At 30.4% G+C, this 11217-nt stretch overlaps 1 protein-coding gene across 1 annotated transcript in view; it reads right to left on the reverse strand.

The window, feature by feature from the left end:
• The window catches only part of LOC124536024 (zinc finger homeobox protein 3), a 45215-nt gene extending 40774 nt beyond the window's left edge, over nucleotides 1-4441 (reverse strand). The window contains exon 1 of the mRNA XM_047112405.1: nucleotides 4198-4441. The gene's annotated coding sequence lies outside the window, so the exon portion shown is untranslated. The remainder of the gene's footprint in view (nucleotides 1-4197) is intronic.
• Between the last annotated feature and the right edge of the window lie 6776 nt (nucleotides 4442-11217).

The raw sequence follows: 11217 nt of genomic DNA on the forward strand, positions 1-11217 counted from the left end.
GGAAACAAATTATCATACCCATATAAGCACGTACGAAAACGAAAAATTTATTGATGTCACCGGGCACAGATAAATTGCGCTAAACGAGAAAATGGAACCAGAAAGTGGACACCGTAATAACTTGAATACACAACGGTCGGTCTGCACAATATAAATAATAAATTGGACATTTCGTCGTAAGAACCGTTAGAATTATTATCTCCTAACAAATTCTTATACTTCGACAATTGATTTCAATAAATGCTCTTAGTTGCTCGAAGCGCTTAGTAACATCTAGTGAATAATAAATTTAACCGATTCATTCCTTTTTATGTATTAAATATAGTAAACAATTTAGAACTTATTATATAAAGAATAAAATTTCGTTAAAGTCTTCGCCAGAATGCGGCGTTAAAATTTCGATAATCGATTTGTTCGACAGCCATGTTTGTTGACATTTGCGTACCGATCGCGACCGTTGTGGAACGAAAATTTATGATCTCGCGTTTAAATTTGGAAAACGCTACAACGGTAATAGAACGCGTGTTTTTTTAAATTTTTAACGGGTCACACGCGCCAACTGTTTTCGGTAATATGTTTACATCATGAATTCAAAATTGGAATCCGTTCGCGGAACGTTCAGTCGGTTATACTCGTATTGTACGGCCGACCTCAGGTCCGACCTCATCCTGATATGTAAACTCGTAGAACAATGTTTCAGAGGTTTCTATCTGGATCAGTTGAATCTGCGAGTGCTATTGTGGGTGCGTGTAATACTATGTATCTAGGCGAAATGCCGACGTCCTCAGGTCGGTGACTTGAAGGTATTATCGGGCAGACAATTTAAACAGCCTATTTATACTGAATTTATGGTTAGACGTGAAAACTGCAAATGTTATCAAACAGTTGATCTACTCCTTGTCGGAGATTTTATTGATTATGTGGTTTCATCCACACAATAAAAAGTTATAATTATCTATATAATCAAAATAATACGATATGATTAGCCATTTTAAGCCAGATTTTAAATAAGTTGTATTCATTAAAAAAATAGATTTTAATGTAATTTATAATATTATTTACCTAAATAGTGTCGATAAAGGTACAAAATCAAAAACTTTATAATTATTTGAAATTTAATAAAAAAAAAATTTAGTTTCATATTTATCTAAGAACGCGCTCTTAAAAACAAATATACTTATACTAAAAAGTGTTATCTCCCTATTTTCGGCCCATCTCAACGAGCCGTCACGATGGCCCTTATCTGTGAAGTGTCTGTAGCGCATTTCCCAGGCCGATAAAGTTAGTTCCACTACCGCCCGACAGATGGCATCAGACGTCGCGGTCAAGATGTCACGTGAAAGGCGAAAATATTTACTATCAATATCGTTACAATTCAAGACATCGATAATACTATTACATTTTCTTACAATATAAAGCACTTTTTTAATAAAAAGAAGGAAAAAGTACGAAGAAAGTTTTTTGTGAAATGAAAAATTAACAATAACCAATGAGGAAACCGAAGATAAAAATAAAGCAAGGACTCGTTAGAATGTACCGTAATTCTAAATTTTTCCATCGAAATGATTATTTTTGAAATCAACTTACAAATTTATTTCATTGAATATGTATGTTACATACATACATAGTTATAAAGTTCCATAATTTATATTGTGATAAATCATACATTGCAAGTGCTATGTTTACCGCTTATCAAAATGACGATATTCAAAATGTTTATAAAGACAATTTTCCAAACAAAAAAGTAATTTTTAGGTAGGTACCAAGAAGGTACTATAAAAAGAGTTTAAACTGCGACGAAAAGTTTTATGGAGTGAACTTTTTTCCATAAACATGATTTTATTTCCACAATAGGTAAATGTATCTTAAAAAGGATGATATATTTATCTAAAATACATTTTAAGATAATAAAAATATTTGATCAATAAATGGACTCACACTTGACTACTTTTAATTTATTATGTAAGCTATTGGTCTCTTTCATCGGTAACAATTCAATGTTTATAATACTCAATGTGCTCTCTATTCGTAACAAAACAATATGCAAACTAAATCGATTTCCATACCGACGGTGGCGCCATTGTTATGTTATTCGCACCGACCTTATGCGCCTACGCACCTTTATCAATTATACGAATGCGCTCTGTAATAAATTAAATATTGTTTGATCACTGATATCGATCTAAGGTCGTTTTGATTAATGACTATATCTGTCCCGAATATCGTCTGGGATATCGGGATGGATCGAAACGATCTTGCAAGATGGCCGCCCCGTTGCGAGAGAATGCGGCGCGCGCGCAACGATTGTTTTTATGTTAGCGTAATCGAAAATCGAAAATATACTATTATTTCATAGAAATTTATAATTTAATATAGTTTTATTTGTCATCGTAATTTTCTAGTTTTAAATTAGAATTAGGTTTAAAGATTTATATTTTTTAAATTTTCGATTAAAACTTTGTAGGTACTAAGAGGTAATAAATTATATGAGAACTTAAATTAACATAAAATATAAAATGCTTCTTCATGTAATGACGAAGATTTTATGGTGTTCTTAAATGATTTCATTAATTTTTCTTGAACAATAATCTCTTTACATTAAATTAATTAGTATTCGAAATTTCAATATAACCGCAAACATGATAAAATAATAGGTTTTATATATGATGTAAATAACATTTTTGACAACATAATAGATTTTTTTGCTCTATCAATAAAGACAATAGAAATAATTAAAATTATATATTGAAATAAGGAATACACGATCATTTGATGCATTACAGATAATAATAAATATTGGAAAAAAAATATCTAATTTGTCTTGTAAGATTCGAAAGCATCTCTATATTTATCAGAAATGAGCATATATTGATATTGACATTATAAATATACGTTTTTTAATACATTTTTATTTACTTAAAATAATAAAAATTTTGTTAATACCTATTTATAAAGGCAACATTAAATATTTTATAAAGCAAAGAGCGATAAAACTGGTAACACTATTAAACGCAGACCAATTTCATTAATTACACTAGTCATTTTAGTGAACATTTTCGTTAAGGAGCCTTGTTTTATTATTTTAATTTCATCACGACTAATAACGAAAAGGAACAAAATTCGTATAAGAATTGTTACGAATAATTAGAATTTATTATATTTAAAGCAGAAAATTTAACACTAGAATCGAATCTTATTGTATTATCTTTCCCTCGTTTATGCATTTTTGTTAATGTTTCCAATATTATATAAATAGGGTATTTAATTTAATGGTGAGAGATTTTCAAGAAAACAAACATTCGTGAAAAAACCTTTCCAAATGTGTAGGAATACGTTAAGAAATATTGTACCGCATTTCAAATACAGCTTTCTAGGTTTTTCTTAATGCCTATTATAATGGCACCATAACTGAAATGTATGTTTTACCTAAATGAAATTTAAAGATTTTTAAAGTCTTTCATATCGTAATTATTTTTTTAATTTCAAATTTACCTTTGTTATTTTTTTTAACCATATTTTTATATTGTTTCTTATGGTATATTTTAATGATTCTATTTTCAAAAAATGTATTCCATTTTCAAAGAGTGAATGATGACTTTTAAAACAGTGCGACGGCCATTAACGATTCGCGAAACACCGAAACTTTATCATCAATATAAAAACAAAGGAAACTATTCATACCATAGGTATTTTTGGCACAGGCACGCTGAAATGATTACATGTTTCAATCAAGATTTATTGAGTGATAATAATAATTAATTAAATAAATTGAACGAAGACTTTATAGTTTGAAAATAGATTCTAACATGTTTTTCTAAAAAGACAATTGTCTTATATGTTAACTAGTAACACTAAGAATTTGTTATTGTTCTGACTGCTGTAAAAGTCTAACCGACGATAGCTAGTAACTTTATGATCAAAATATTTACTTCAAATTGAAATTTTAGTTAAGAGTATCAATCAAAGATTCTATTGACAATTATTAAAATATTTTTTATGAGACAAAATAATTTGAAAAAGTTTCGACGTCTTAAAATTTTCTTATAAGGAGAGATAAACAATGTGCTTTTCTAAGCTAAACTGCGGAGTTTGCTGAAAATTGAGAGCGAATGAAAGAGACCAGTAAGTGGACACTGCGAATATAAGTTTTACGTAAAGTAAGAGTCCATTATAAAATTGTAAAACGTAAATAATAACCTGTGAGCATCGCCCGCAGAACGCCGCTTAAACACGTATTTGCGGCATATCACGCGCAGTCACTAATAGCACTTGTCCAATATTTGAATGTAAACTCAAACAACACTTGGGGGTCAGTCAAAACACAGAGAACTCGGGCACGATAACACTGAACTGTTAATGAGGAACTGAGGGTGTTGTCGCTTATAGCTTGTATCGTTCCGATTGTTGGCCGAACACGCGCGACACTACACTGTCAACGGTCGCCGGCACACTGCGCGGCCGGTCGCTGCGGCCCCCCGCTCGTTCCGCTCCCCCCGCGCCTCTCAGGGGGCGGGGCCCGCGCGAGGCGAGGCGAGCTTAATTACGCTTAGCGGGCGAAGCGGGACGGCGATAGAGTGGGCGCGAGCTATTAGCGCGCGGAGAGCGGGACGACGCGCGTCTTAAGTATTTTGTATAAGTAATGAGGGGAGCGCGGGGTAGCCCGGTGCGGGGGAGGGGGAGGGAGAGGCGCATCTCCCGCCAATCTTTAATGTTGATTACGTCCGCCGCCGCCTCTGAGCGTCCCTCATTAACGCGGCCACGCCTCGGCGTTAATTACGCAGAGTAATTGCGGACGATCTGAGCACAATAGTTTTTATTCGGATTCCGTGATTCGACATTTATTTTCGGTTCGCTTAGTTTAAGACGCTCCTCAACGTATCGTTTTAATTGGACAAAAAATTATGTCACGACATTTACAATTGTATAACAAACATAATCATTAATAAAAAAGATATAAATCTGCACCTATTGCAATAAAAATCCAATTAATATCCCAAAGCAATAATATCAAAATCTCGTACCTACTTTTTTATTTTTATGCAATTTATGTTATATTCCTCAAAATAACAGACCAAAACTGTTTAAAGCTTTTACGACTGTTTGGTGTTTAGCAGATAATAAATTATCTTACCTATTAACTTTTATTGTTTTATTTCTTGAGGCAGTTATAACTAAATAAATCTGCATATTATTTGACTACTCGTTTATTTAATTTTATAGTTACAACATTTTACATTCAGCATCGCTTAAACCATTCTACCAATACATAGGTATGTAGGTACATTAGTCCAGACAACAATGTTCAAGCCTGTCAAATATTTTTTGAAAAACGAAACCGATAAACAGTTATTTAAGTGCATTGAAATATATATATATAAAGCCACTAGATAGATATCTCTGTTAAGATAATGTTATCAATATATTTAGATAATATTCTATTTTTCTTGTCTCAGTTAAATGAGAAACATCTCTACATAACTTGCTCTATTATATTTAAAATGTGATCTATATCAAATAACTTAAAGTACAAAATCATTTTTTATTATATTTGGCCCTTTATTATGGCAATACTGTACTATACCTAACTCACACATACCTGTGAACTTTCATATTATAGTACAGGTGGAAGTATGTGTTAAACACATCAACGCATGGAATATAAAATATTTGAATTTAGAACGAATTCGTTCAAGAGTAAAAATGTTTTGTTAATTCGATATAGCGAATACAAATCGTATTCATTTTTTTATTACAAGGTATGATCATTTTTTAATTTATTATTTTTGGAACAGTGATAGTAGAAGTAGTCTATTAAGCCTTAAAAAATAAAAGTCGGTACTTTACCTAAGTAAGCTCTTATAAGAGTTTTGTATCGTTACTTTATATAATTTATATGAGCGCTGAGTTGCGCATTTTATTAATATAAATCGAATTTTTGTTAAGCTCAATTTGATAACGTTTATATGATATTATAGATATTTTAGGTACATTTTATAAATATATATAATATTATACCTATTGAAAGAGTGTGTTAGAAAAATAATTAAATATCTGTTTCATCTATTGTTAATTTATTTATTTATGCAGAGAGTTGTAATTTGGATTGTAAGTAATGTTTTATCTTATATAGGTATCTTTTTTTTGCTACAACTGTTTTGATCTGGGTATGATTATTTTATATGGGGATATATAACTAACACCTTATTGTGATAATTATATATAATCCATATAATTCTATTAATCACAAACATCTTTTCTTTCCTACTTTTAAAAGTAAAAGGTCCTATGTAAACATTATCTTAATACATTTTTATAGAGACACAATTCCTATTACAAATTGCTTGAAAACAATTCTGAAATTATTTCAATTGAAAAAAAACTTTATTTTAAATTAATTATTATTTAATTTGTTTTCTATGTGAAGTACTTTTAATATGTATTTACTTTTCTTGATTAGTAATCTAAAAGAAACACGACATACTTACAATACTAATAACGTTCTTATAAGATAATTTGATAATAAATATAGGTACCTACCTAGCTATATTAATACGGGAATCTTTAAAAGTTTTAATTGCACTTAATCATTTAATTTTTTTATAGATAATGTAATCAGAATTCCACAAATCCATTGCCCGAATGTCTATTAAAAAAGTAGAGTCAAAATTCGATTCAATACGAAAACATCATTACTTATTTAACTACATAGAGCTCTGTAATTATATTTGTATTATCACATATTTATGATATATTAAATATATTTAACCTTTAACATCTAATTAATTTGTTAAGTACTTATATTTTATTTAATTCATTTGTTTTAAGTTATGCATTTAAATCGTTTATACGGTAAATTTAATTATTTTACGTATTACAGGGAAAGAGTCACGCACTGTTGGATAAAATACCTGTAACAACTGCGCAGCTTGATAGAAAACGATCTTATAAAAGGAATACTATATTTACGGAGCTTTAGGATATATTTTTTTATGGTATAGGTTGGCGGACGAGCATATGTGCCACCTGATGGAAAGTGGTCACCATCACCTATAGACAATGACGCTGTAAGAAATATTAACAATTATCTTACATCGTCAATGCGCCAACCTTGGGAACTTAGATGTTATGTCCCTTGTGCCTGTAGTTGATACTATGATAATCGGACGGGTTAACTATATGTCGCTAGCGACTCGTCAGTACTGATACTAAATATACTTACAGAATATTATTTACGACACATTACAAACTTACAAAATTATCAATGTTTCTTTAGTACATTGAACATCAATTATATACAAAGACCTTCCTCTCGAATCACTCTATCTATAAAAAAAAACGCATCAAAGTTCGTTGCGTAGTTTTAAAGATACAAAGGGATATAGGGACAGAGAATGCGATTTTGTTTTATACTCTGTAGTGATTAGAAATGTAAATTTTTGTAACACCGATCAACCAAGAACAACGTGGTGGAAGATTTGTATTGGCTATTTCTTCTATTGTATATAGGTAGTATATATGTAGGTATTAGTGTTTGTTTGAGATCGCTTACTTGAAAAATTAAAGGAACTTTTTTTTTATTTATGTTTGATCTATTCTAAGAATTGCACTCCATTGGTTTGATAGATGGGAAAAATATTGAATATTGTGGTAAACTTAGTTTTGTATGATTTCCTTTCGAGAGCAGTATCGGTTAGCTGGAGGTAAGAAATAAATCAGAAGATAAGAATCTATGCTTTATGTGTACCTAGGTAATATTACCTAGGTAGGTATATAATTACTGTGTACTAGCTACTCTCTCCGGCTTCGGGCGTGTAGTTTATATGTATCGTATTATTATAACCAAATTACATAAAATCATTATAAATTGTAGCGCATATGTTATACAAATCAAATCAAAATAAACTTTATTCAAGTAGGCTTTTACAAGCACTTTTGAATCGTTATTTTACAATTAGAGCTACCACCGGCTCGGAAAGTAGAGTCTACCGAGAAGCACCGGCAAGAAACTCAGTAGTTCTTTTTCAAAATTAAAAAAATACAAAGTCATGTAAGTTAGTACAATCATTTAAATTAATATCCTGCTTGGAAGTCAACAGGTATTACCTCCACGCTTTCATTCTAAAGTATATCCTATATTACTGTAAAATTTCATCCAAATTCGTTAAGTAGTTTTTCGTGAAAGAGTAATAAATATACATACATCCATCCATCTTCACAAATTTTCGCATTTATAATATTAATAGGATAGGATATCTGCATAAGGTGAAGAAGAACTTGATGTTCTTGTATTGAATGACATAACCAACAATTATACTGACTCTGAATACTCTAATATTGCAGCAGTAATATTAACTATGTATGACGTATATTTTACTATTAGGATATAAACACTAAGTGTAACAGGTAATATTATTTGTTTCTAGAATGTTTGAAATAAACCTACTCATCAATTATTTAATTACATTAAGCATCTGTGCTGTTATACCTTATAATTCTAACAAAAGGTACGTATAATACTCTTCAATGGAATTACTAACTTCGCATCCCCTGGAAGTTATATATATAACAGATACTCATGGGGTAGGAATAATAACAAATCACAACTTTAATTACACAAAAGTTTTGAGACTATTTAAATTTATCCTTTGATATCGCCTTAAATAATCACCTATCAACGTAATTATCAAACATATTTTCTGAATTTATCACTTATAAAAAAGAAAGAAGATTTCGATTGCTATGTAACCGATACATATATCTACCTAGTATAAAAACAATGAAAACAATTTGTCCAAGAAATATACTTAAAATTATATAACAAAAATATATACTACTAGTGCATATTTAATAAAGGCACCTAATATAATATACCTACCTATCTATACTATGCATGTTTTAATTGATTCTGCGTTATGGTTATGAAACAGCGTGGAATTAGCATTCAGTGATTTTCTGTGTTAAAACATAGCTTTAATAACATACGAGAAAGAATGTATGTAATACTAATTTTGTTAGTAGTTCTTATAGGCGAAATGTTTTCTCATTTCGCATAAAATAATATTTAATTCGAAAAAATTAATATTTAAATCGATAAATTAATATTTAATTTTATCTTGTGAATTTAAAAAAGATACTTTAAATAAAGTACTTATGCTTTTTTTTAAATTCATTTTGGTGATCCTAGCCATATTTTTATGAAAGGTGAAACATATGTGGCGAACATACAATGCCATTTAAAATTTACATGTATGTGTAGATCTATTAACTTACAAACACTCAATGTTAAATTAACGTATTTTTAAATAAAATTAACTCAAGGTATATAACCTTTTTGATGTTAATGTTATACTTTTTTATGTCTCTACCTAAATGTAAAGTCATCTCACGCACACTAAGATATTTCGTAAGCACGACCGTCACTCTCTCACACTAAAGCACGTCGATAGGAATTTATGTTTTGGTTCACATTCGCATGAAAAGAAAAAAACTAAAACGATAGTGATAACGTTACAGTGAAGGAGGATTAGCATTTGTATCCGGATCAAACTAGTATTACTTCCTTGCAAGCAAAACCATAGACAAAATGTTCATATGTTTTATATAATCCTATTGTCTATGTTTAAAGCAATTTATAAGTATAATAATTATTTATATTTTAGGGTCTTATGTCAAACGTACCCTAATTGACTGATAACGAGTATTTTCACGAGTCTAAAATAACTTGCATTTGGTTTCCGTGCCTCAAAACCTACCAAACCTAACTATACCCAGTTTTGGTAAAAGGGGTTTGAATCCGGAATCTCACGGTCTGCGAACAAATAAGATAGCAACTGGAAAACGAGGCTGTTATAAAAGCAGGTGTTATATAAAACGAGTAAAAAAATCTATCAATAAAATTGACCGGATTTGCAAAGTAAATCATTTATATAATCTTTAGTAAATAGCGCGTCACAGATACAAAAATACATGGAACTTGACACGTTTCTCGAGATCGCTTCGACTGTAAAATTACACATTGCATAAATAAACGTCATGTATTAGCATATGACAAAAAAAACGCATAGTATATCAAGTGAGAAGCGGTAGCAATAAATAAATAAATAAACACGGACCGGCCCACCCACTGCGCACGCGCAAAAACTAGACCACTAACGCCACCTGTTAGAAAATGTCATTGTTTAAATAGGCTCCTGTGTTTGTTAATTCTATTCGGTTTTGAGGAACAAAAACCTTACAATCTTGTGATATAAACGTCTCGAATATTATCAATAATTAAATTTATTATTCAATTATGTATTTGAAACGATGTATTCGCGTTAATGACTAGGAAATAAAACGTTCATATTACGATCGATGATTACGGACTAAATTTAAATTATTATATTAGCACTATATTAAGCAAATTATCTTTATTTATTAAGTGGTTTAAACACAATTATTAACATACTTAGACGTTCTTTATTGCTGAAATTGTTACTAAATGGTTTAACTTTTAAATATCATTATGCAAAAACTTAAAATTTGTATCCTATCTAAAATAAAGTACTAATTAAATTAATTTATTTACGTTTTAATGTGTTTATTCTCTCAACAGAAAATGTCTTTTTTTCACTTAATATTCCACAAAGTGCCTGCATTACACCTGCTATATGGAACAGTCCCATTGGTTACCTCGGTGCCCTTACTCGGAAAATGCCACAACTGGGTACTTGTCGTCAATAAGTATTTAGCCTTCGAGAGCTAAGTAATCGCTTAATTTGGTTAACAAAGTTGATAACACGTCGTTAATACTTCTGTATGAGCCATAAGAAATATTTACGTATAGGTATTTATTATACGTTTTTTAGTTATCTTTGCAAATGTGTTAAGTAACGGTAAATGGTCATCCAATGATCATCCACAGGTAAGTTTACCATTTCATGCACCGTTCCGGCGCCTCCAATTACGGTATGGTGTTTTTTCTCTTGTACGTAATTACACTATCGCACTCACCCTTTAAATCGAAATAAATTGATACAAAGTATAACTGTATAGCGATAGAGTAATTAATTAAAATTTTTGATGAAATCGGTTAATAATTACATAACAAATTTGAAGTTTTAGAAGCTTATCAAGTTCACGACAAATTACCGGAAATCCAAATTCGTCTTACATGCACATTTCGTCAAGTTGCCGATAGTTTATTTTACCAGTTAACAACAAATGAACGACAATTCT

The sequence above is a fragment of the Vanessa cardui genome, chromosome 16, assembly GCF_905220365.1.
Source record: "Vanessa cardui chromosome 16, ilVanCard2.1, whole genome shotgun sequence".
NCBI lineage: Eukaryota > Metazoa > Arthropoda > Insecta > Lepidoptera > Nymphalidae > Vanessa > Vanessa cardui.